The 26,691-nt window shown below is 37.3% G+C and overlaps 1 long non-coding RNA gene across 1 annotated transcript in view; it reads left to right on the plus strand.

Moving 5' to 3' along the window:
* Positions 1-17,877: 17,877 nt before the first annotated feature.
* The window catches only part of LOC110742613, an 81,781-nt gene continuing 72,967 nt past the window's right edge, over positions 17,878-26,691 (plus strand). The window contains exon 1 of the long non-coding RNA XR_002520471.2: positions 17,878-26,316. This is a non-coding gene — a long non-coding RNA (uncharacterized LOC110742613). The remainder of the gene's footprint in view (positions 26,317-26,691) is intronic.

Genomic DNA, 26,691 nt, shown 5'->3' on the forward strand with positions numbered 1-26,691 from the left:
AAGTCTCCCTGCCTTCCTGGTGTGAGCTGTTCCTTGCTGGGTTTACACCCTGCTCAGGCCCTTGCTCCATAGGTGTTTTTTTGTTGTTGTTTTTGTTGTTGTTGTTGTTGTTGTTGTTTTAATAATCATTCATCTTCGTTTTATTCTGAAAAGATTTCTCTTTTTTGGAGCTTCTACATATTGAATCAGAGTTTTTTTTCTTTTGTGTCTGCTTCTTTTGGTCGGCATGATGTTTTTGGGATTTTTAATTTTTGCGTGTTTGAGTAAGTTGTGACATTTTGTCACTGCATAGTATTCCATTGAATGACTGTGTCATGATTTGTTTACCTAGTGAACTTTGGGTTGTTTCTAGTTTATTTTACTATTGTGAATGAAGCTGCTTTGAATATCTGTGGACATTTATTTGGTTAGAGCTAAGTTTTAATTTTTCTGGAATGAATACCCAGGAGTGCATTTTCTGGGCTGTATGATAATGAATAGTAAGTTCATATTTATCTTTACAAGGTGTAACCAGACTAACTTTCACAGTGGTATACTATTAATATTTTACATTCTCAACAGTGATGTTTGAGAGTTCCAGTTGCTCCATGTCTTTGCCAAAATGAGATATTTTCAGTCTTATTATTTTAGCCATCCTAGCAAATATTTTTATGTATTGGTATCTCATTTTGGACTTAATTTGCATTTCCCTTATGAGCAATGATTTGTGAATTGTGTGTTTGATTATTTAGGCAATATTTTAAAAATGGGAAATTTGCTTGTAATTATTTAATTGTAAGAGATCATTGTATATTCTGGATACAGGTCATTTGTTAGGTATTTGTATTATGAATAATTTCTCCAAATCTTTGGTTTATCTTTTCATTTTCTTAACAGCTTCTGAAGAGCATAAAATTTCTATTTTCTTAAAGCTCAGTTTAGGAGTGTTTCACTTTATAGTTTGTGCTATTTGTGTTCCCTCTAAAAAAATTGCCTACTACAACCTCATGAAGATTTTTCTTCTATTTTTTCTAAAAGTTGAGGTGTTTCAGTTTTTGAGCAGTGTTGGTCAGGTATAGCATAAGGTGCCCCTCTATTGGGATTTGTCTGCTGTTTTTCTCATGATTAGACTGGGGTTGTGAGTTGTAGAGAGGAAAATCACAGAGGGAAAGTGCAATTTCATCACATCATATCAAGGGTACATACAGACTATCAACATGGTTTATCACTATTGATGTTGATGTTGACCTTGATCACCTGGTAAACATATGTGTATATTCACATATCTATAAATATTTTTATATGTAGGCATTTATATCCATATTAAGTTAACCATCTTATTTATGCCTCCAACACTAATCTAGCACCACATGGATTGTCCTAGCCTATTCCTTCTGTTTCTCTGTAGATATCTACTCTAATAGTGAGAACAGTGTTGAGTTTTTAGTATTTATCTTTATTAATATGAATCCTGAATGCAACACACAAGGTTGCATTTCTGAAGCAGGAAGATTATTATTTCCAACAAACAACAACTAGGTGGTTCCCCTGTGCCCCAATTCTTATCCCCAAGGAACATGATGAGAGCAGGATGAATAAACCTCCACATACAGGGTCTGTATTGCAGGTGAGGAATCCTGAAAAAAACAAATCTTTGTGCTTATAGGCATTCTCTCTCCATCCAAAGGAGGCAGAAAAACCTTTGCTCCTTGAGAAAGGTTCCAGGTTCTTACTCTAACTCTTTGGAATGTAAATGAATCGCTCTAAGCAAAAGATAACTACCATTTCCATCTTTACAACCAGGATGTCTTTCTGGTTCCAGGCCTCAGCCTTCCTTGAAATGTAAACTCATAAACCCTGAGAGGTAAATGTCTCTGGAGTTCTCTCCATATAATCTATTATAAATTGTCTTCGAATACTTGCTTTTAGTCAAGATTCCAAGGTCAATAAAATTTGCTCAAAAATTCCTAACTCTGTAGAAACATAAAAATATTCTCTCTGAAGTCCTTCATACAGATGAGGAAATTGAGGCACAGATAGGGTAAAAACTTTCAAAGTTAAGAGTGCTGAAGGTGGACTTTAAATGGAAATTCATCTGAATACAAAGCTCATGTTTCTTCCATCAGTGATTTAGTTCCAGAAAAGACTTTCCTGTTACTCAGCTAGTTCCAGATGTTTCAGGAACATACTTAACTTAGTCTTTTGACTTTGCTTTTGTTCATACTCCTTTCTTGATCTGAACACCTTATATTTCTTCATTAGTTAGGTCTGTAGAATTTTGCTTTCTATTGAATTTCAATATTCATAAGTGGCTTTGCATTTTTTGTATTTTGGTGCATTATTTAAAGTATTTTTAAAATACACCTTGCTTTCTAGAACTCAGTACTGTATGGAATATCTTCTTAAGATTCTAGAGATTTTAGGAAAGATTAGGTAATACTGAAATGATGCTCTGATAAGAAAAACAATTTATTTATATCTCTGGGCATAGATTTCCTAGTTTAATGTGAGTGAATAGCTCAGTTTTAAACATGCCATCAGTTTCTCACATATTTTTCTTCCTTGATGCCCCAATACATTTAATGCTTATTCTAACCTCATATTTTGTTATTCCTATTTCTCTGAATGGTTTGTATTAATGCGACAGTGATGCTCAAGGTCAGAGTGTGTGACTGTAAATAGTTATTCGAAGAGTGTAAAAACCCCAATGATTTTTCCAGGTAATGAGGTACAAGACAAACTCTATGGCTGACATTTTCACTAGTGCAGTCTCTTCAGTGCTGCTGCCCATATATAGGAGTCTCAGGAAGACTCTGCAATGTCATGAAGATTTTAATATTGCTTTAGAGGGTTTTGAGCATTTCAATTATGACTTGTATTCAGTACCACCATTTAGTTCCTGACAATTGCTTGAGTTTGACAATTCCTGATTTAGCTGTTATCTATTTTCCAGTGCTTTCAAGAATGGGATGATAATGCAGACTCCTATTATAGAATACAAAAGGGCTCTGGACAGTTCTTGTAAATGTTCACCTGCATGCTTAATTTCCTGTGGTCACAGCATTAAAATAAAAGCCCGAGAGAAAAGAGCTCACTAGTCCTGGTTTAGCTGGTTCCTGGAGTATGCTAGTTCACAGGCCGTGACTACAGACCTGTAACTGGGGAAGTTTCTCTTCCCGTAGATTAGGCTTGCTAACATGCCAAGAAGTCTTTTCGAACAGTACATAGGCTTCCTGCAGTGACAAAACCCTCTGGTTAGCTTCAGTGGCCATAGTGCCACAGTTAACACTGTTTCACTCATTGGAGCTCAGATGTTTGTAAAACTGCATGAAGCCTTTACCCCCAAGCAATCTGCAGTCATCATTGAACACTGCACAATGGTGTGGCTGCTTTTGCTGCTGTTTCTGGTAGCTGCCATGCTGATGAACATCTGCCTGTCATACATGCAGCATAGTGCCCTCAATACTATTTTGACAGTAAGTGAGTTCTTGGTTATTCTCTTAGTATTTAAGCTTTCTTTATACTACAATTTTGACGGCATTTCATTGCCAACTGACTGCATGCTGCTTACCAGAGATAACTACTTATTTCAGACACAGTTCCAGAAATCTATTTACTGACTCCCACTTTATTTGAAAATCTCACAGTTGTTGAGGGTATATAAATATAGGAATGGCTTTTCCAATTTAAGATCATGCATAGAGGTAAAGTTATAACATTAACTGTATCCTTTATATAGAAGAAGGGCTCCTTGGATGACAAAAGTCTATCCCCTCTCTTTACAAATTAAAGATACAGTGGGAAGAATAAAGGCTACTTATGAGTTTAAAGAAACATGGATTACCTTGTTCATGCAATTGACAATAATTCACTCACTTTAAATTTATCCCAACAGCCTTGAAGGACTCTGCCAGTATGTCCTCTTAGTTAGTCATTTGTTCATACATTTTTTGTTCATTCATTCATTATCAATCCACAAATTCTAGGTGGAAATGTACTAGGCAGAAGCTGTGCTAGGGTCAGCCTACACAGAAGATAAAGAGATGGTCCTTATATTTAACCATATGTCATTTTTCTTATATAATAACTAGATGAGTGAATGAATGAATAACTCTTTTCTCTTGTTCTTTCTTGTAATTGGTGTTTTGAATATAGAGAGGGGGAAATGTTGATACATTCTTCAAGGATAAGCAGATTAGAACTTCAACATAGGATGTTAGCAGCTTCTACCTTATTTCCTCATCTGAGTGTATCTATCCACAGCATAAGAAGTGATAACAAGAACAGTAATAAAAGGTGGAAACAGTTCTTACAAACCAGAGATCTGTACAAGTGAACACTTTATTTTTCAGAGCTGAAAACTTCTACATTTAGAAAATTGTCATTTGTCCATCCGATGCAAACTTCACAATTCTTAGGATATATCCAAAGAGCAGAGCATCATTCTAGGTGCCTTCATAATTTTTATATTCTAATTTTGTTCTACTGTAACTAGGAAAAGGAATTGATGTCTTTAAATTGCCTTAGGGAAGGGGTGTCCAATCTTCTGGCTTCCCTGGGCCACAGTGGAAAAAGAAGAATTGTCTTGTGCCACACATAAAATACACGGACACTAATGAAAGCTGATGAGCTAAAAACAATTGCCAAAAAAATTTCATAATGTTTTAAGAAAGTTTATGAATTTGTGTTGGGCTGCATTCAAAGTCGTCCTGAGCCATATGCGGCCCACAGGCTGCAGGTTGGACAAGCTTGTCTTAAGGGTTTACACTTTTACTAGGCAAGCTGATCATATACAATCCAATTCTAAAATTTTGGGGGGAACTTCTTATGAGTCAGGCACTCCGCAGTCTTCTCTTGAGGACACAAAGAAGGACAAAACAGGAGAAATAAGGAATGTGCACAGATAACCATACTGCAAGACAATGTGATAAATGCTGTATGAGGACAAAACAAGACCCATTGTCACACAGGAGAGGGGATATATATTCCTGGTGCTTCTCAGAGAAGGGTTTTTGAAAGAGGTAATATTGACCTGGAAACTGAGAATCTCTAGGGTTTAGACAGGAAGAAAGTGGTGGCAATTCAAGACACAGCAAACCTTACCATCAAAGATCATTTGTTCATATATTAATCAAACATTTACTGAGCACCTATGCTACATAGCTGCAGTTCACAAGTAGTTTGTAATCTATCTGAGAAGACAATCACTTACCTAATAAATAGAATGGAATGTGATAAATTTGGTAACAGTTGTATGTGCTGAGTACATGGGGAGCACAGAGAGGGAAACCATTTATTTTGACTAGAAGGGGAAGGCAATTACATTTGACCTGTCTTGGGAAATAAATAGGAATTTTGTGAATGACAAGAGAAAGACTGGCATTTCAGAGTGAGGAAAGATCATGTGCCCATTGTCCAAGCCACATTACTCAAAACGTGATTTTTGGGCCGTCTATGTCAGAGTCAACTGGTATGGTTATAAATATAGATTCATCATGCTATCCTCGATCTACTAAATTACAAACTTTCTAAATATAACCCGTTTGCCTTTTAAACACGTTTCTGAGCTTGATAAAAGTTAAAAATTTCCATTCCAAGGATGAAATGATACAGCCCATTTGGGGAAAGAGTAACATGACTCAAAGTGTGTATGAGACTTGATGACGGAGTGAGAGGAACGTGAAAGGCATTTTTAATTGACAGTGGTGCTGCTTATTTGCAGTGTAGCAGGCGTTGGGAGAGATTAGGCTAGAAGAGTGGTTGGTGCCAAATCATGAAGGGACTTGAGTAACTCATCAACTTTGTTCCTCAGACAATGGGGAGCCATTGACATTTTGTAAGTAGGTGAGTGAAATGAATAAAATATCACACATGTGAAAAATCAAGAAGTTTCTGAAGTGACCACCATGCCTTTCAAACAGATACTTTCTAACACAGTTGTTGAACAGATTGCTTTTCTTCTACAAGTATGAAAGTTTTTTGAAAGCATTTTAAAGATAATCCAAGTTCAATTTCTTACTTACCATTTGTCACTTGTGATTTTGGATGGTACCAATAAACATTGTTGATTTTCTTTGTAATGTGTCTTTCACGGTTGCACTTTTGACTATGTACAGAACAGCCTGAATATGCCTGAGCTGTGTTAATTTGCCAATTTGATGAGATAATTTTCAATTGCTTGGGCCATCAGGTAGAGATAGTGGAGTAAATTGGCCAGTAAGTTAGTTAAGAGGGATCTACCTGGCATCACAATGTGGCTTCGTGAACCTTTTAGCAATTTACTTTTTGTAGTGTGGGAGGGAGTATACGCTGCACTGATAGTCTCAATTTAGGGACTTTAAGCTGATTGCAACAATGAAGTTAAGAAGCTATAGTCCTTGAAATGTTCTACCAACTTGATTTTCCTTTGATTTGTGTGGGGCCATCTCCCTCTGCAAGGTCATTGAAAATGTGACCTACACAAAGAGGGAAACAACAGACACTGGGACTTAACTGTGGGGGAGCGGTGGTGGGAGGAGGGAGTGGATCAGAAAAAATTGCCATTGGTACTAGGCTTAGTAGCTGGGTGACAAAATAATCTGTACGACAACCTGATGTGACACAAGTTGCCTTATGTAACAGACCTGCACACATACCCTTGAACCTAAAATAGAAGTTAAAAGAAAAAAAGAAAAGAAAATGTGACCTAGTGGCTCCCTTTGTCTGGATGTCTGGAGCCATTACCATACATCCTCCCCATCCCCCTCCCCACATTCCCATCTAGGGATGATCCTTATATTTGGCAGAGAGGGCCTATTTCCCATTTCTAATCTACCGCAGAAGCATCCCTCCCTCCCAGGGTAGAGAGAGGGGGAGAAGGGAACAGTACTTCAGTGGCCTGAATACAGGGTGTTCGTCCATGTGCCAACAGAGTTAGGCCAGCTGTGCATCCTTTCTGCATCTCAACCTTGGGAGGCTTAATCTCTATACAATCTAAAGAGTCATAACAGTTCTGCAGAATTGTTAAGTCTGTGTTGGGGACTGAGAAAGCAACATAGGAATCTTTCAGTCCATCATAGAACCTTTTCTCAGGGAGCTAACGCCCTCAGAATGTGCCTTAGGCTGCTTTTTAGATTAAAAACAACCCATTGTCAGCTCCAGGAGTGTTAATTCACTGTCCTGCAGCACAGCTGATGGCTATTTCAGTTCTGAAGTTTTTCTTTGACAAGTTGGCTGCTTACATACATCAGCTGGTCACACAATGCCTATTTACCAAAGTGAAGTGAGTAACTTCGTGGTCGTGAAGCATCGAGTCTCCCTATGCACCCATTGCAGAAACCATCATTTTCTTTTTTAAATTTTTATTTCAGTAGTTTGTGGGTAACAGGTGTTTCTTTAGTGGTGATTTCTGAGATTGTAGTGCACCCATCACCCAACGTGCACACTGCACACAATGTTTACTCTTTTATCCCTAACCCCCCCCCAACTCTTCCCCTGAGTCCCCAAAGTCCATTATATGATTCCTATGCTTCTGCGTACTCGTAGTTTAGATCCCACTTGTAAGTGAAAACAATATTTATTTTTCCATTCTTGAGTTACATCACTTAGAATAATGGTCTCCAACTCCATCCAAGTTTCTGCAAATGCCATTATTTTATTTCTTTTTGTGGCTGAGTAGTATTCCATAATACTAATTGTAGTATTCCACAATTAAAATATTGTGTAGAAGTCCATAATACTACTAAATATTGTGTAGTATTCCATACTACTACTCAGCCATAAAAATATACAATTACCTCCCCTAGTGGGAGGTAATTGAATCATGGGGTGGTTTTCCCCACGCTATTCTTGTGATAGTGAGTGAGTTCTCATGAGATCTGATGGCTTTATAAGGGGCTTCCCCCTTTGCTTGGTTTTCATTATTCTCTCTCCTGCTGCCCTGTGAAGAGATGCCTTCTCCAATGATTGTAGCTTACCTGAGTCCTCCCCACCCTTGCAAAACCGTGAGTCAATTAAACCTCTTTTCTTTATAAATTACCCAGTCTCAGGTATTTCTTCATAGCAGCATGAAAATGGAGCACAAGTAAGGAATTGAAGAAAGAGACTGGAGTAGACAGGTCATGTTGAGGGCAGGTAGGTACGTTCCCAGGAGTGTTCTTAGTTGGATGAAAACACACGTGATGGGGGCTTGCCTCAGATGAAGGTAGTGGAGAGGGGATGATAGGGAGCTGTCACAAGAGCACTTTGTACCTGACCTATTAAGTAGCCGAGGAGCTCTCCGCCCTCTTGAACCTGTGCAGTCTTGGGGAATGATCACTTCAGAAGTAACTGATGGTGTCCAGGCAGTGCTTCTATGAATATTCCAAACTTTTTGTGATTCTTCATATCTTTCAAGGGTTCTGGAAGGAATATGGAAGGGACAAAGCTCCAGTAATGACTAGAATCACCAAATTTCCTCTCAACCTTACAGGTTGCAGATTAGAAATTAATATGATTTAGAAACCTTAACAAATTAGGTTTTTATTACACCCAGATTTGGGCAATTCATACTCACTACAAATATATACAGCACAAAGCAATTGACCATGAACATTCACATGTTCAATAATTACAATAACAATGCATAAAGAGTTGGGAGGATTGACGTTATCCTTAGTTAGTCAAGCAAAGAGAAACTCAGAGAAGCCAAGTGACTTTTCCAGGGACACAAAGTGTACGTGTAAATCAATGCCTGGGATTCACCAAGTCTGACTTGGTGTTTTCTACCACATGAGACTGAAAATTAAAATAAAACACAGTCATTGTAAATGTAGGAAGAAAATAGTCTTAGTATTACTGTGCTTCATCAGAGTTTTCAGGTGACACTGAGTAAAGTCTATAAAGAACAGTCGAGAATCCATGACCAGAAATGGGTTAGAGACAAAACCAATGCTGGAACCTACACATCTTGTCTTGTAATTCAGGAGCCTCATCAAGTCACCTTGAAGTCTACCATGGGTAAGATAACACAAGACACATGACAAATTCAAGTGTATCACTTAACAATACCAACAAATAATGAAACTGCCACATATGTCTGTAAAAAAAGCCTTTCTCTTCAGTAACCAGAACACTTTTACAGTAAGAAATTTTATTTCAGACGTTCATAATTACTTATAAAAGAGACAACTACATAGCTACTTGCTTTGTTAACAGTAACAATGAGACATCTTGAAGAGGAAGTGTGGTCTCTTTAGATTGGCGGTCTAAACTGGCCAATTCTTGGTTTAATTTACTTATAGTAGAATATAATATTGGTTTGAGCTTGTGTTAGTCTGTTCCCATGCTGCTAATAAAGACATACCCAGGAGTAGGTAATTTATAAAGGAAAGAGGTTTAACAGACTCATAGGTCCATGTGGCTGGTGAGGCCTCGCCATCATAGCAGAAGCCAAAGGAGAAGCAAAGGCACGTCTTACATGGTGGCATTCAAGAGAGCTTGTGCAGGGGAACTCTCATTTATAAAACCACCAGATCTCATGAGACTTATTCACTACCATGAGAACAATATGAGGGAAACAGCCCCCATGATTCAATTATCTCCACCTGGCCCTGCCTTTAACAGTGGGGATTGTTACAATTCAAGGTGAGATTTGGGTGGGGACACAGCCAAACCATATCAGAGCACTATCTGAACACATGTCATATTGGCACAATTCAGTGAAATGAGTGCTAACCTAAGAAAGAATATATCTGGGGTCAAATCCTGCTTGTGTTGCTTACTCTACTGGTTCCCATTTGGGGTCTCCCTCCTGTCTTACAAATGGGAGTGATGCCATGCAGCCCTGCTACATTATAAGGTCATCATAAGGAGCATATACTATCTTGTATATTATAATGCATAGGAGAAGACTTTGTGAATTCTAGTTCTAATAGGTTGCTATTCAGAAATTCCATGATACTATTAATATTTATCAGGATGAAGGGAAGACAAATAAGCTAGGTCAGCAAGGACCTCCTACTACTGAGCTTCCCTTCCATGTTCAAGGATCTGTTCTAAGATGCTTTACATATACATAGCATATAATTCTTAGAACAACCTTATGAAGTAGATGTCCTTATTTCAATTCCACAGATCTAGAATTTAAAAATCAATATGTAATTGGCTATGATGCTACCTGATTAAAAAAAAAAAAAGAGTTCAGCTTGAATCCAAGTTACTCTGTCTCCTAGATCCTGTGCTTGAGCAGTCCACTGTCCTGCCTTTCAGAAGAGCTCAGAGTTCCCGTTTGCCATTGGCAGGCCTGTGGTGTTAGTCCCTTGTATGAACAATGGCATGCTAGCGAATATCTGACATGATGGCCCAGGCAGAGAGGCTACGCTGCTGCTGCAGTACCTGGGCCTATTCAGATCCATGCCCTAGACATTTCGATTGGCCGCTGCAGATAGCACCTGTGTTTTTCCATTGTTTTATCACAGAAGCATGGTGATAAAAGCTTCCCTTTTATAGTCCCTGTGAAATAAATCGAAGTGCAGTGTTTACAAAGACACTCCACTTGATCAGTCTGCTGCTATAGTCTTTGAGTGGTTTGGCCCTGCTGATAGCACTTATTTTAATGGCCAGAAGGAAAGAACCTTTTAAGAAGATCAAATGAGACACCTGAAAAGAAATCTGGCTTCTTAGTCCCATGGGTAGGAAAAGAAGCTTTTATGTTTCGATTTAAATTTTGAGAATTGTTTGCCTTTTCAGACTCCAGGGAGGAGAAATAGATTTATATTGGAGTCCTACCTGGAGATAAAACTGCACACCGCTAAGTTAACTTACTGCATTGAGAGAGTGTGGCTGCCTGGTGGTGTCAAAGTTGGAAAGACTTGGGTCCCTGTCCTGGCTATGCCACTTACAAGCTGTGTGACCTTGGAAAAGTGAATTAACCTTCCTGAACCTATTTCCTCATCTATAAAATAGTGATTAGAATGTCTTCATAGAAGGTTATAATTTAAAAAAAAAACAAATTCTTCAGTTCATCAATTAATTTTTAGCAGGCTGTCAGTTCCCCTTGTTCTGAGCAGGAGACCATAGTTTTAGTTCTACATATTGGTGTAAGACCTTGAGTAAGTCACCTCATTTCTCAAGGTCTTTGTTTCTTAATTGGAAAGGATGAAGAACTTGAATCAGAAGTTCTCTGAAGTTCCTTTTTTTTTCTTTTGAGATGGAGTTTTGCTCTTGTTGCCCAGGGTGGAATGCAATGGCACAATCTCGGCTCACTGCAACCTCTGACTCCTGGGTTCAATCGATTCTCCTGCCTCAGCCTCCTGAGTAGCTGGGATTACAGGCATGTGCCACCACATCCAGCTAATTTTGTATTTTTAGTAGAGATGCTAATATTTGTATTTTCACACCACCATCTCACCCAACAGATGTCAGATCAAAGAAAAGACTAGATTTTGATGTTAAATAAATCTTGTTCCCATTTATTGAACAATTTTTAGTAGATACAGGGTTTCTCCATGTTGGTCAGTCTGGTCTCGAACTCCCGACCTCGTGATCCACCTGCCTTGGCCTCCCAAAGTGCTGGGATTACAGGCGTGAGCTACCGCGCCCAGCCTGAATTTCCTTCTAGCTCATACATTCTATATATCTATAACTGATTAATTCCTGAAACCACTGGAATTTTGGCAGTTACTAGTTGAGATACTGTGAAGAAAATGCTTTTCAATGGGCCTCACAATGTTATATTGAGAAACAAGGATCACTGTGGGTAAAACAAGAAAAGGATGCCTTCAATCTACTATCTGGATCTTTTAGATAAGGTTGCATGTGGTCATGAACTTGCTTGACAACATGTGTTTCTATCTCCAGCAGACTGTGCAGCTTGAGGGCAGACATCTGTGTTTCATTTGTCTTCATGACACACAATAGAACTCTTAATGCCCGGCAGTTACTTGATATGTATTAAAAAATGATTGATTTTTTTTCAATTTTTTGTATGTACAGTTATCAGAGCCGTAGACTTACTTGGACAAATAAAGAAGAAATAGTTCGTTGGCCTTTCCCTAAATGTTTATACTTCTATTAACTCTAATGCATATGTTTTAGGCTGACTTACCACTGCAATGAATTAGTAGCCATTAATGGGCCATGTAGAACACACATGCTCTTCGTTTGAAATTTCTCAGCAAGGGCCAACCTGAATCTATACTTTGGCAGATAAGACAGGATATTATTTTTATATGACTACCTTCCCTTCTATTTGTCTTCCTTTTCCTGGCTACAAATCCTCCCATAGCTTCCTCTTTACAACTGTGTCAAATCTAAGCATCAGCTGGCTTTTCTGGCTTTCTATTTTGTATCAAAACAGCCTTAATCTTTATTGCAAAGGGGTTTTCCCAACATATTACGTTTTCTCTTGTAGAAACAGCGGGAAAGCACTGGAAAAGACTTGAGAACTATTTGATTATTTTGAGGTTATCATTTTCATAATTGAGAACAACTTGAAATTCTGCAGAGAGTTGGAGAAATCACAGGCATGCAATATCGTTTTTATTCCTTTTATTTTGAGAAAAGAGTAGCATTCAGGAAGCTTTCTTTCATTGAGTCACTGGAGACAACAGTTAGAGTGATAAAGGTTTAGTATTTCATTGAAATGGATCCCAGTTAGCTCTGTGAAATCCTGAAACTGATCACAGATGCTGGTATTTTAAATCCATATAGACCTTGTCATTACAAAGGATGACAAAACACTTGACAAAGTCTTTGTGGTCACCATGCTACAGAGTGTCCAATGGGGAGATAAAAGAGTTGCATGGACCATTAACACTTGAGAAATTGAACAAATGTGTGCAGAAGAAAAATGTTGACTAGTGACACCAAGAGGAACTCTACTTTTCTCTAAAGGAACCCAAGAGATGTCAGATCAAAGAAAAGACTAGATTTTGATGTTAAATAATTCTTGTTTCCATTCATTGAGCAAGCTTTTTGAGCATTGACTATGTTTCTGACACCATTTTAGCACCGTGGGGAACACTAGGATGGATAAGACAGAGTATCCACTTTTGCAGTAAGAAGAACGAAAAATAACACCTCTTTATTATCTTTTTATCTTTGGAACCCAGGAAAATAAGACACAAGTTATCTTGTAATCAAAATAGTAGCTTTATTATTGATGCAGCTGATGGAAGAACATGGACAAATGGACTTGCTCAGAGTACCCATTCTAAGTCAGCCCAATGGACAGCCTACTCTGAGAAGAGTTTGTATTGGCAGAACAGATACACTTAGAAATATTATTGTCCAACCAGTCTTGCCTTTTGAGTCCAAATGATTAGCTTTTATAAGGTGATCTCCGCCTCATCATATTCATAGCACCTACTAATTAGATAACTGATTTCTTCTTTCATGGAGATAAATTAGTAACAAGCAATGTGGAGTGATACCTGGCATGTTCCATCAGGGAAGTAGCCTCAAGGAATTGTGAGGTCAGAAAATAAACATCTACAATTAATAATCTCCAGCCTTTTTTTCTCCTAACTCATGTGAGTCAAAATTATACTGTATTTTTCCCTCTTAGCAGAAAATCATCACTACATGAGGAAAGCCCTGCAGTAGCCTTTGTGATGCCACTTCCACAATCCTAGCCAGTATTTCATTTTAGGTATCTTCTTGGGATCATTGCCGGGTAGTTTAGTTTTGGTTTTAAAGATAGCCTTTGAAAAGGGTTGGAATAGTACCTTAGGCTAAAATGGGCTTCCTTTTTAATATCCCTTCCTAAGTTGCATTTTATCATATTGACCCACACCAGAGGTTGTACAATAAACCCAAATAACCAAAGTTAATATCATGGTGATGTTAGGAATTTGGATATAACCTATTCTCACTACTTAGTTTTTAGGTAGAAATAAGAGTATGAAAATAAAATTCTCTTGGCCTTTTTATAAATTCAAATTTATTGAAGTCCAAAAATCTGCTTAAAGACAGTAGGTCAGATTTGAAAGTTCTGAAACTTAATATGGAAAGAGATGACCTCTAGACTTATACTTGTTTGTAGAGATGCCTTCGTACCTCACTAGTTCATCTCCACAATGTGGTCAACTTGTGATTTTTTTCCACCATTGGAGTGGAAGTCTATGTAGCTAACACTGATTATCTCCTTTGTGCAAGGCACTATGGGTAACAGAGAGACTACTGAAGATGTAGCCCCCTTCCCTAAGAAGTTTACAATCAAGTAAACTGGGTACAATGTAATAATAATACAAAACCTTTCTATTCGCTTTAACCGAAATCACAAACACCATTTCTCATTTTTTCATTTGTACCTTCAACTCTGGCCACACTGAGTCTTCATTGTTCCCAACATAGTATACTTAATCACATCTTTGTGTTATTACATGTACATTTTCTTTCAGATATGAGTCCTTTTCCGCCTTTTTAGATAGGTAGCCTTTAAGAACCAGCTTGCGTATCACTTCTTTGGTTAAAACTTTGTTGGTTTTCTGGAAAGAGAAATTTAGACCTTCCACTGAACTCCCATAGTATTCTTTTCTATTTCTATTATAGCACCAGCCTCTATGTTTCAAAACAAAAGGATATCTTCTTGTTTGTTCATTCTTCAGTGGTAGATTGTAATGGTAGCTTCTTTTTTTTTTTTTTTTTTCCTGAGATGGAGTCTGACTGTGTCCCCCAGGCTGGAGTGCAGTGTCGTGAGCTCGGCTCACTGCAATCTCTGCTTCCCGGGTTCAAGCGATTCTCCTGCCTCAGCCTCCTGAGTATCTGGGATTACAGGCGTGCACCACCACATCCAGCTAATTTTGTATTTTTAGTAGAGACGGGGTTTCACCATGTTGGTCAGGCTGGTCATAAACTCCTGACATCGTGATTCACCTGCCTTGGCCTCCCAAAGTGCTGGGATTACACGTGTGAGCCACCGTGCCCAGCCACTTCCAATCTTTACCTCTCCCTGTGTCTGTGCCTTTTATCATATGACTGTAAGGGTCCTCCCACTCAAGGCCATATGATTCTGAGTTTGGCTGTGTGACTTGTTTGGCTGATGGGATGTGAGCAGTTAATAAGACAGTTTGGAAAAACTACTTGAATATTTCTGGTTGTATTCTTGTGCTTCTTCTATTGTCTTGAGAATATGACTGGGCTAGACTTTTGGAGGATGAGAGATGTGTAGAGGACAGACAGCCCCAGTAATACCAGCCAAAGATAGTTGAGATCAGCTAACAGCCAGCTGACCCCTAGATATTTGAGCAAGCTGAGCAAAGTACAGAATAACAGCCTTATATACAGTCCAGACTATGTCACTGACCCACAGGCTTATTGCTTTAATAAACACATGCTTTTTGCTTTATGCCATTGAGTTGTTGTGGTTAGATGTCAGATAGCTATTGTGTGGAAATCAATAACTGATAGCTCTTCTGTTCACATCATTAGACTGAGTTTTCTGAGAACAGGGATTATTTAAGAGTCATCCTTTTTCTTCCCCAATACCTAGCATATTGAAGGTATATTTGTTTGCTGAAAGAAAGATGGCCTTGATAAATAAGTGAATATTATACTCTAAAATTAGAGATTGCTCACAAAGTTGTTAAAATGTAGCTTTCATAGTACCTAAAGTGGTCTACAGATTCAATGCAAGCTCTGTCAAAATATCAATGACAGTTTTCATAGAAATAGAAAAAAAATCATATGGAGCCACAAAAGACCTAGAATAGCTAAATCAGTCCTGAGCCAAAAGAACAAAGCTGGAGGCATCACACAACTTGATTTCAAATTATACTTCAAAGCTCTAGTAACCGAAACAACATGGCACCAGCGTAAAAACAGACACACAAACCAATGGAACAGAACAGAAAACCCTAAAATGAATCTATATACTTACAGCCACTGTGTTTTCAACAAAGGCACTAAAGACATACATTGGGGAAAGGACAATCTCTTTAATAAATGATGCTGGGAAAACTGGATATCCATGTGCAGAGGAATGAAACGAGATTCCCATCTTTCACTATATACAAAAATCAACTCAAAATGGATTAAAGGCTTAAATGTAAGATCTGAAACTATGAAACTACTAGAAGAAAACATTGAGGAAACACTCAATGGTCTGGGCAAAGACTTTTTGGGTAAGATCTCAAAAGCAAAGACAACCAAAGCAAAAATAGACAAATAGAATTACATCAAGCTAAAAAGCTTCTGCACAGCAAATGGAACAGTCAACAAAATAAAGAGACAACCCACAGAATGGGAGAAAATATTTGTGAATTATCCATTTGACAAGGGATTAGTGACCAGAATATATAAGGAATTCAAACAACACAATAGAAAAAAAATAAAATAATCTCACTAATTTAAAAATGGGTAAAAGAGCTAAACAGACATTTCTCAAAAGAAGGCATACAAATGAACAAGTATATGAAAAAAATGCAAGTTTACAAATCATCAGAGAAATGCAATTCAAAACCATAGTGAGATATTATCTCACCCCAGTTAAGCCTTTATCCAAAAGACAGGCAATAACAAATGCTGGTGGATAAATGGGATGTGGATAAATGGGAACCCTCACATACTGTTGGTGAGAATGTAAATGAGGTATAGCTACTATGGAGAGCAGTAAGAAGGTTCCTCAAAAAACTAAAAAGAGAACTACCATATGAGCCAACAATTTCACTACCAGGTATAAATCCAAAATGAAGGAAATCAGTATATCAAAGAGACATCTGCACTTTCATGTTTATTGTAATGCTATTCACAATAGCCAAAATATGTAGTCAACATAAAAGTCCACCAATGAGTAAATGGATAAAAAATATGTGGTATATATATACAATCACATATTATTCAGCCATAAAAAGAATTAAATCCTATCATTTACAGGAACATGGGTGGAACTGGAGGTCATTAAGTTAAGTGAAATAAGTCAGGCACAGAAAAGATAAATGTCACATGTTCTTATGCCTATATGGGTGTTAAAAAAGTGGATTTCATGGAGGTAGAGAATAGAATGGGTAGTTACCAGAGACTGGGAATGGAAAAGAGAATAGGGGAATAAAGAGAAGTTGGTTAATGGGTATAAAAATGCAGTGAGAAGGAATAAGTTCTAGTATTTGATAATATAGTAGGAAAATGATAGTTAATAATTTATTGTATATGTCAAAATAGATAGAAAAGAAGAATTGTATCATCTCAACAAAAAGAAAAGATAAATATTCAAAGTGATGGATATCCCAATTACTCTGATTTGATCATTACACATTGTATACATGTGTTAAAATACCACATGAAATCCCCAAATATGTGCAATTATTATATGTCAGTAAAATAAAGTGCAAACATATTGGGCTTTGAAATATACAATACAAATTTGTTATGGTTATGGTTCATTTATTTTCCTAACGTTTTCTTAGGCTAATGTTTATGTTTTTATACATTATATCAAAACTAGAAGAAGAGTTGACATCCAGGAAGTAAAGAAGCAAGAAAAAACAAGTTGGGGATGAAATGAAAATGTGACTGCTAATCAGTAGCTGACTGTATGAAACAAATAATCCATTGATCTCAGTTGTTCTGCCTTTCGTGCTGTTATCAACCATGATCTGTAAAAAAATATTTCCAGCCACTGTTTTCTGCCTCGCTAGATTAGCTGTTGTCTGACACTGAAATAGTTTAGTTTATTATTAGGGTAAACCTAAATATTTTATATGTTTGTTTGTATACATTTTGTTCTTTTTTTCTTCTGAGACAGAGTTTCCCTCCATCATCCAGACTGAAGTGCAGTGATGTGACCATACTTCACTGCAGCCCTGACCGTGTAGGCTCAAGCAGTCCTCCTACCACAGCCTCCCTAGTAGTTGTGATCACAGGTGTGCACCACCACGCCAGGCTAATTTTTGTAGAGAAAGAGTCTCACTGTATTGCCCAGGCAGGTGTTGAACTCCTGGGCTCAAGCAATTCTCTCATCTTGGCCTCTCAAAGTGTTGGTATTACTGGCGCGAGCCACTGCGCCTGGACTTATTTGTATATATTTGAGAAAGGACAGAGTTCCCAACTAAAGAAGCAGAATCAAGTTTTTTAATGTTTGTCTGCTAGTGTCCTAGTGATAAGATAGTCCCAATTGTTGAAAGTTGGGTTTTAAGAATGATTGATCAGTTTTCGATAGGACTGGAAACATAAAAAGAGTGTTAAGTTGACAGAGCACTCTGGGTAGGAGTCAGTTTTGAAGAAGGGGTGAGCACAGTAAACCGAGACTCTAGAATTCCTTGCAGTGTGAGGTTTCCTCTGGGTCACGTAGCCTTCTTTGAGCTCTCATGTACTGCATTCGATGAATGATATGTCCATTTTGAATATGCTATAAAAACATAGATACTATAGATTCCGGGAATATAATCAATATGGATCTATCTCTTCAGGCAAATTCCTCTTAATTTCCATCTGGAGAACCATGAATAAACATTGTAAAATTAAGACACTTTTCAAGTCTTTTAGAGGAAGGTAAGGAAAAAGAAGGCAAAGCCACGTTTGATAAGGTGTTGGGAAATATGAATTAAGAAATTTGCCTAATAATAGTTTCTTACCTGCCAGATGTCATGCTGGCTTGAAATGTTCTGAACTGACAAGTTGAACTTTTCAATCTAGTTATTGTTTTAAATGTTAATAGGAAGAGGAAGTGCTGGTCCACCAAGGTCTTCATTGGGGTCTTTGTAAGTGATTACTCGCTGTCTAATAGACAGTACATCACATGTTGGTTGGCATTTTTTCAATTTGTCTTTTTTTTTTCACTCCTAGGTCATTTTATAGTGAGATTGTGCCCTATCCATGAACCTATTTGCCAGACCCATCAAGAGAATTCTGTGATTCTTATGAAAAAGCTAAGTTTATTTGAAAGTTTTAGTAGAACACATTGAAAATAGTCATCACTTATTGTGTTCAGAGCCAGTTCAAACTGTTGATTTTATTTCTTAAGCTAGATAGCTATCAAATACAAAGTCAGCCTTCTGGGAAGAAACCTGTTTGTCATGAAATCAGCATGAATTTTAGGTTGAGACAGATCTGCATTTCAATCTTTGCTTGGCTATTTACTAATTTTGCAATTATGGGTGGTTCTATGGCCTAACTGAGCTTCAGTTTCCTTATTTGTGAAATTGGGTTAATATAAGTATTATGGATTAGCACAAATGAAGTATATGTAGCAAGCATTCAAAACACATTACAATTCCTTGCTTGTTCCTTAGCCTTTTTGGTTTCTTCATGTTTAGCCCATGTAAACTAAAGTAAATCCAATAAACCATCCCTGATTTTGGGTGAAGAAATGAAACCCCAGAGCCCAGAATTAGTATAGATCTGGTGGTATAACTCTCTGCTGAGCTATACCATCTGCATCCCTTAATTACACTTCAGGGTTCTGACTACTAAAGTGCTGGGATTATGTTAAATTCAGTTGGTGAGGATGAAACATAGAGCTGTGAGCTCATTAGTAATCTCCTCAGTCAAGCCTTCCACATCATTGTTTTTGCCTTTTTAGGCTCAAGAGGTTAATTACATTTTTTAAAAAATTATTTTTCAAGTGCTTGAAGATTACAGTTGAACTGGATATATAGTCTGCTCCACTTTTGACCCTAAAAAACTGTAAAATGCAGAAAAGTAACATAGTGATCTTATCCTAACTCAGAGAAATTTTCTAAAACACACACATATACTTTAGTTATTTACACTGGGAAAAACAATTCTAAATTCAATCCTGGATAAGTATTTCTAAATGCAAACTTTATGACCCAATTCTATTTCTACTGAACAGTGAGCTCCAGAGAAAGTGTTCAGGGATATGATAAAATCCGTATGATTGGAAGGAGAAAATATGCCCATAGTGAAAGACATGGGAAGAAGTTCTCACGAATGGGAGAGAAATGGATTCTTTTCTTATCAAATTTTGTAGGATGAGATGCAGATCTAATTTCTAGCTATTGCAGATCATGAGACTGAAAAATTCATAGGATGCTTTACTTTCTCCTCTTTCTTTCCCTACCTGGTAAACTGTTGACCTGGGGTCTGGGAAGCCATCTCTGTGTTGAGCCCCCAACCAGCTCTCCATGAAGTTCCAAGAAGGTAACCTGATTGCCTTGCTCTTACACCTCTGTTTATACAGTGCCATTAGACATGTGAGAAGGACTGTGACACTGGAACCTGAATGAAGACAGGAAAAGTCTGTAGAGGACTGATGGTCCTCTACAATTTGAATGGTCCTCTTCAGTTTGAATGGTATGTTCACCATTCAGATTGCAAGAAAACCAATAAGAGGTCAGTAAAGTGCATTCAGAGCGAAAGATGGGACTCTTGAGGTACAATTCTTTTCTACAATGGGCATAGGTATGTTAGGGTGAATGAACTTTTAACTCTGGTCGAAACTGATTCCTCCTGCCAAATTCTCCTGGTTTGAAGCAAGGGAGCCTCAGGGAAAAGATTTAGGACTGAAAAAGAAGCCCTCATCTGCCATTTTCTTCTCTCTGTTTTTATAGTTATGTCACATTAACTTTAATGAGGCCAAATGTCTATCAAGCTTTAGAACTATATGAGAAATTTTAAGGAGAGTGATTATAGATTCAATTCAGAAAAGATACTCTGAATAGTCAGTTAAATCTTTTTTGCTTCTTATTAAGGCTGACTTTTTAAAAATAGGAGCTTTTTACATTTTGTGTTATATGACATAACCTAAAAAAAAAAACGTAGAAAATCCTGTGATAAAATTTTAAAGTGAAGTGTTTTGAGAGGTAAAAAGAATATGATGTGAGAAATCTTTTGACAGAAAGATGACAAGCAGGTAGAAAGAAAAGACTCACGTGCAGTAGTTGAAGAAAAAAAAAAATTACCCCCCAAAAAGGTACATCGTGTAACAATGGCCTGGGATGAGTAATTTTCTTTTTATTTCATAGGTAAAAACTGTTTAATGACTTCAACATTTATCCATTAATTTTTTTTGTTTGAAGTATAATTTAAAACTCTATATCCTTTGAAAGTTAAGGCAGGTGTTTATTTCAAAATGAAAAAGGATTGCAGATTTTCAACCACACAAGTCATAATATAGAAGAGATGTATAGTCACAGACTTTCTGGGGAAACATTTTCGTGCCATGACTCCTCTTGATGAAAGCTTGTAACGACGACTAACCTCTATTCCTGCTAGAGACAGAAAGCATTTCAGAACAAATGTAAAATTTCTTCCCAGGTAAATGCAACCAGTTCTGTAATTTAATTCTATTCTAAGCCAATGTCTGGAATTTCAGACGGAAGGTGAAAAAAACCTTCATGATGTTCAGTAAATTAGTTTTAAGATTTGCCTGTGGGGGATGAAAAACACATTCCCCTGAGGAAGCTTTAGATTACTTTTCTTACTGCCTGAGTTGGCTGAGTTGGTGACAATAGAGAATGGTGTAGGGAGGAGCAAGGCGGTTTCAACTGTTCATCGTCAGGTCTAATATGATGTCAGGATTGTGTATTTAAAAAAATTATCCACAAAGAAAATATTTATGCCTCAGTCATGATATTTTCATCAAATTACATTATTCCAAATTTCAAGTGTTGAGTTTTGCAAAAATACCTAGCCTTGTTTCATAATCCCAGGCAGTGTGCAAACTCAATGGCTGTTCAAAAGTTATGAGCAGACAGGGAATTCAAATTCAGAGACTCTGGTCTTCTAATCTACACTGGATCAAAACACTTCTCTCTGATGATAAAATAGAGTCTGGAATATGGGCAAAGGAGTTTGTATTTAAAACACGCTCAGAATTCCCAAAGTCTTAGAGGTTGATTGAATACCCAGTTCACTATGTGGTGATAATTTAGTGCCTTGAGAGCTATAAATTATCCTAAAATAATGACAAAACTGAATGGCACCAGGTTCTTCTAAAATTTATCATGTTGTATCATTTAATCAACAGTCATAGTAACCACTACCACTACCACTGGTCACTTACCAACTACTGGGCAATCTAATCATGCTCAATTTCTTTACGTGATCTGAAATGAGTCAATAGCAACACAGAGATTTTTAGGAATTTGCCCAAAGTCATGCAGGGGAGTCAGTATTGAACACAGGTCTCTATCTTTTCAAAATCTCATGATGTTTCACTACATCGCGTTGCCCTCCAAACTGAGAGGGAGCATAAAGTAAAGCTTAGCTATTCCAAACACTCCAAATGATAGCAACTTGAAGTTTATTTTTCTTTCTTGTTGCAGGCCAGGTTTAATTGCCAGGACCTGTATGGCAGCTCCATGGTACTGGGGACACAGGCTCTGCCATCACTAGGGTACGAAGTCTTTGTCCATATACTTCAAGAGAGTTTATCTCCAGGTCTGCCCCTAGTCTGTGGAAAGTGGGAAAGAAATTGAGGAATGGAGGGCATACTGCTTCTCTTTACGAGTATGAATTGCTATTGATATGAATTGACTTAAACTTACCCATAGGTAAGTTTTTATTCATATCATTTACCCATAGGGTCATGCCTACTTGCAAAGAAAGGTGGGAAATGAGGTTTTTATTCTGAATAGCCATGAGACTAGATAAAACTGGGAGGTTCTACTATAATGGAAAAAGGAAAGCACAGTTATTGGAAGTAAATTAGGGATTGTCACAGGGACTTTTTGTATAATGGAGTCTACCTGCCTCATTTTAGTGGGGATAAGTTCCAGAGAGGTGGTATATGCTAACCAAAGTGACACAGAATTTCATGGTATAGCAAGTTCTAGAAACCAGTTCTCCTGACCTCCAGGCCTCTGTTTTATCTACTATATCACATTGGCTGTAAAACTTCACTGCTGCTGGTGAAAAAAGAATGCTGACCACATTGGACAGGTGTCCCTAAATTATGTTTACTAACACATAAAACATTCTCAATGAATCCCAAAGATGTTTTGTGCTCTTCTTCAATGAGTTAATTTGAAAAATACAAAAATATCTGTACATATGTGTGTTGCTTAGAATGATTTTTTTTTTTGAAAAGAGATTTTAAAAAGCATTTCTCTATAGCTGTAGAAATATAGTATGGAGGAATTTAGTGGAATTTTGTAATTGACAGAGAGAATAAGTTCTGAAATTTATTACACTGTGCATTTCACTTGTATTGCCTGACAGATCACTGAAATTTAATTTTAATTAAAAATACGGTGCATCATAGCCTAATAATCTATAGCCTCATACTGTCATGCTTTTTTTGGAAAGCAATAGAAAATTGAAATCATTCCTGGGTAATGAAAATGTTTATGTTCTCAGTCCACAGGCCAAATCACAATTTAATTCTGATTCTTGAAATGCCCATGCTTTGTGAGCACACTGATTAAAAAGAAATTTTGAATTTATTGTGACATGTGATCAGCTTAGTGCAAAGCTGGCCCCTAAAAGGAATGGTTGAATAGACTGTGGATTGTGCAGGCATAGTAAGCAAAAACGAAAACTGAAGTAGGACACAGGACTAACTCTACCAACTCCTACTAATAATGATACTTTCTGCAGACACAGTGCTTTATGCTTTATAAAGTGCTTTCTTGTATGAGATAAAAAAATTTCATATGAAAAGCATCCAATGAGAGAGGAGGGAGGAGTAATAATTATCATTTTGAAGGTAAGGAAATCAGTTATGTTATTATGAAATATGTTGATTATATTAAAAGAAAGTGTCATGTTTCACTATAAGTTTAGTGTTTGCTGTTTTAGGAATGGGTGTTTTGCATATACAAATGTGTCTTTCTGGAATGGATGTGCAGGTAGCAAATTCAGAGTCATCCCATGTCTACGTCAATAGGAAACAATATCTAGTCTAGTGGCTGAATGCTTTACATAGCTAGATGTTTGGTTTTCTATGTGAGGTCCAACTTTTTTCATATGAGAATTTTTGAGAATTTTAATTCTGGGAGGCCAGAGTATCTTTTCTTTTTTTTGTTCTTTCTTTCTGTCAGCACCTTTTACCATGTCCAGAGCCCCTAATGTCCTGCTGTTTCTTGTTGTAGTACCTTGTCTCTACATTCTTCATCATTGCTCCATTTTATGCTTGGTTTAAGAATTCTATTTTGTCATCCTATCTCCTCTTAGAAAGCTTGCCTATGGTCAGGAGATGTAGATGTACATTCAGATAGCGACATGTAGACAAAGACACAGGGGCAGACATACACAATTAGATGCTTGATTGACTGATTCTTTTTACTGGAAGGCCATAGTCATGTGGTTAATACAAGATTTTTCCTTTGTGATAGAGTACAGAAAGGGAAATTTGTCCTTTTCCCTTGAGTCTATTTATTTTGATGTCTCTAGAAGTCAGACTTAGGCAGATGCATAGAGCTGACCAAATTCTATTTTAAACATTCTAAGGAGTAATTTGCTAATACTTTCGCTTCTCAGAGACTGGTACTGACACTAACATTTTATCGCTAGTATTTTTGCAAGTTGAACACTTACATAAACTTTGGCTTTGCTTAAGATTGTTTTGATCTTCTTTGGCATGATATCTCAAGACTCTCTAAGCTTAATTTGCTCTCAGACTAAAAGGCTCAAGCAGTAAGACTTCAATTTTTGGTTATAGACTTGGACCACATCAGTAGCTTTCTTTGTTCTCTATTCACCCTTTTCTACACCCTCACATCTTTTAAAACAGGGATTAGATAAGAAAATATTTTTTGTTTTGTCTCTGTAACTTCTATGGTACAGAATATAATAGGTTATACCCTAGCTGTAGGGTTGTCAGTTGGCTGAAATTCAGTTTTTAGGGAAGGTCCTTAATCTCTTCAAACTCAGAGAATCTAACTGGTCATTTTCTTGTTTTCCTAGTCAAGGTGCCTGATGCCATGAAACTACCCAATGATTTGCTGGTGACTTCACATATCCACCTTTGAGATAGCAGTCTGTTTTCTGCTCTCTGCTTTTCCGTAGGACAAGCTTGAATATCCAACCTTGGCTGATAAGGAGGCATCCTAGGCAACAGTTGGGTTTTTGGAATGGTCACTTCCAGTAAGATTTTCATGATGGAAATTTTTCATTGTATACCCATAGACTAAAGATCTCAGGGTAACTAGAAACTTTGGCCTTCTCCTTCAGTTTACCCAATAAATAAGACTGACTATAAACTCAAGTCACAGACTAAGAATGAGAATAATATTTCAGAATTAGGTTGCTTAAATTTTGTACATCTAAGTAACTATATCTGAATATTTTAAAATGTATTTGTTTTTTCTGAAGACTCAATTTGTTGGCTTTGTTCTGAACTTGCCAGAGAAAGGACAACTCTTATTTCAAGTTATTCAAGTTCAGTGAATGTACATTGCTTTCATACTCTGTGAAATGAGAGAAAGAGATTGTGGTTCGAAGTTTCTTACTTTGTAGGTACCTATTTTAAGATTTTTTTCTATATTGTAAATACAGAGATTTTAAGGAATTTAGAAAGGTAAATATTTTATTATTTTGGTAAATGTATGGGTAGAGAGTGGAAAATCTCCTACAGTGATTGCATATCACTTTAAATTTAGCTCAATGATTTCTTCCCTTTATTTCCCAGGACCTGTCCTATCTGATCAGTTAGTCTATTAGACATTTCTCCAGACACTTTGCAAAGTGTGATCTAACAGCGGTACACTATTTACTTCTAATGATTCTAATTAAGCTTGTGAAAAAGCCAAGATTGAAAATTAGGAAACTTGTCTTAAAATCTCATTTTGGGGAAACCACTTAATTTATCTCAATGTTTGTTTCTTTATCTATAAATTAAGGGGCTTGCATATAAATGTCATAAGCCACATTCTTTTTCTCAAAGTATGGATGGTGAAAGCTGCATTGGGGATGTGATGTATGTCTTACTATCTGCATTTAAAAGAAAGAGACAGAATGATTTTGTGTACCAGAGAAACCTCAGCCTTGAGTCCCTGAAACAATAGTTCTGAAACTTCAGTCTACCCAAGAATCTATTCTCTGGGGAACTTATTAAAAATTACGCACTCCTGGGACTCACTACAGAGATTTTTGATTCAGAAAGTCCGGTGTGAGGTTTAGTAATCTGCCTATTCAGCAAGTGCCCCGACGGGTCTGATACAGTGGATCCCGGGACCACCCTTTAGGAACCACTGCCTTGAAAGCTATGTGGCTGTGGGTGGTATAGTACAAGCACTCACAAGCTGCCAGTTGGTAAGAGCTAATGTTTTCCTGCAAGTTTCCTGAAGCTCAGCAGATTTTAAGCTTAGTTAATAATTGACTGCATTTCAGCTGGAAGTGCTTTGGATGAAGTTTAGCTCTAGGTAGAGGATATGGCCTGAAGGGCTAAGTTGTAACCTCCGGTTCTGGTTAATGGTGAGTGCTCTGGTGATTCCTTCTAGAAGCCTGGCTTGGTCACTTCTTAGTAGGTGATGTGAGGTAAGCCATCTTCCCTTGGAAGCCTCTGTTTCTTCTAAGATGGGGGTGCCTTAATACATTTTTCATAGTCTTAATATGACGAATACATATGATAATGCATACAAGGTGGTTAGCAGAGTGCCTTGGATGTAGCAATGCTGAATTAATGTTAGTATCATTGTTGAAAGCAACAGGTGAGACACATTTGACTCAGCAATCAATTTTTAGTACAAGGTGCCTTTACATTTTCAATTAATTCTTCAAGCATTTATTAACTATTTGTTTGCCATGATCTAAGCACACTGATATGCTGGGGTTGGGTTACATGAAAAGAAGAGGTAAAACAAAGATGAGTAGTTTTCTCTGACCTCAACAGGATGTGCAGGCTAGTTGTGG

This window comes from Papio anubis, chromosome 2, assembly GCF_008728515.1.
Source record: "Papio anubis isolate 15944 chromosome 2, Panubis1.0, whole genome shotgun sequence".
Taxonomy (NCBI): Eukaryota; Metazoa; Chordata; class Mammalia; order Primates; family Cercopithecidae; genus Papio; species Papio anubis.